A 1506-nucleotide genomic window follows, 5' to 3' on the forward strand; every position below is an offset into this window, starting at 1 on the left:
GGAAAACAATGGATTGAAGGCCCCACACAGGTGCCTCCAATCCTTGGTAATCATCAAAAGAGCATCATTCCAATAGGAAATGAGACTGAACTTTACCTAGTTGGGATGTCAAGGGCAGTGAGGATTGAAGCTGCCACCTCTAAACAAATATCTGAAATAAAATCTACCCAGAGCACATACCAGGCAAGTGTGCACTCTATTACTAATGAAAAGAAGAATGCTGACAAAAGTGGCTCCTGGGTATCTGGGCAGGATTCTTCCAGGAACTCATAAACACTTGTGGTTCAAACTGAAGTTGGATTTAACCTCTCAGGCTCAGCTCCACCCTGGCTCCTCCATGCCTTGCAGCCCCTGACTCAGGGGAGCAGAAAGCCTGCAAACCCCACACATACTGGAAGAGGAGTCCACAAGCCTGCTCCCCACACATCAGTTCTTTTTAAAACGTAATTAACCCCCACAAGGAGGCACATTCCATGTGGAGGGCTGTGGTGACCCCAATGTTCTTCATCCATTTCTGACAGGACAGGGGCTTGGGATGGGGGCAGTTCAGGGTTGTGAAGAGCCATCACTCCTCTAAATACTTCCTTCAAGAAAACCCAGCGATTTTCTCTGCTAGGCTGGTGGGAAGAAACACCTATGACCTTCAAGACAGGAAATGATTGGAGGATCAGAAAAGCCCTACCTGCATTTTCACGAGTCCACCTTTCTGGTCTTGTCACTGCTCATATCTGTCTAATTAGCGACTAAGATGACAAACAGTTTGATCACTCAAATTGGTCCATGAAGATCTCTTTCATGCTGCCCCCAATACAGATTACAAAAATAGATCCAGATATTCTTTCTAATGGTTTACTCAGGACCACACTCTATGCAAGGCAGAGAAAGCACTTCTGATTTAATTTGTATTCCAAATTATACTAATTCTTGTCATCTAGTGATCTAACCAAGAAGGATTACAATATATATGAGTTAATGAGCATATAGTTCCAATACCTAGCAAACTCAAAGCAATCAACTTATCAAATTTTCAGTTATCAAGTTAATCCTTTAAAAAAGGGAGACATGAAATTTTATCAAGACTATTTTGTTCTTTAGTGTTCCCCATATAAAATTCTCTTAATGCTGCCATCCCAAATTACAGAAATGTATCTTGATTTCTTTTTTTCAATTGAGTTTGTCCAAAGGTTGCATTTCATGCAGGACAAAGGACACTATGAGCCATGCTATGTCTGAAATTATGTTCCCTATTATTATTAGCCAACCTTACCCGAAAGGGACTATAGTGTGCATATTGGATAGCATAGTTGTAGTTTCTACTGTATGTCAATTTATCAGTAACCATTCAGTGGACTCATGAATGCAATTCAATGAACTTGTGATGTTCTCTAAAACTTTACATTGGCTTGTGAATCCCTTTGAACTCTGCAATGTCAATGGATTAAGTTATAACAAAATCTGTGTGCTTTCTCCCCTAAAATATATATGCAGGCATCTCCCCAATTCCTT

This window comes from Mus caroli, chromosome X (genome assembly GCF_900094665.2).
Source record: "Mus caroli chromosome X, CAROLI_EIJ_v1.1, whole genome shotgun sequence".
Lineage (NCBI taxonomy): Eukaryota > Metazoa > Chordata > Mammalia > Rodentia > Muridae > Mus > Mus caroli.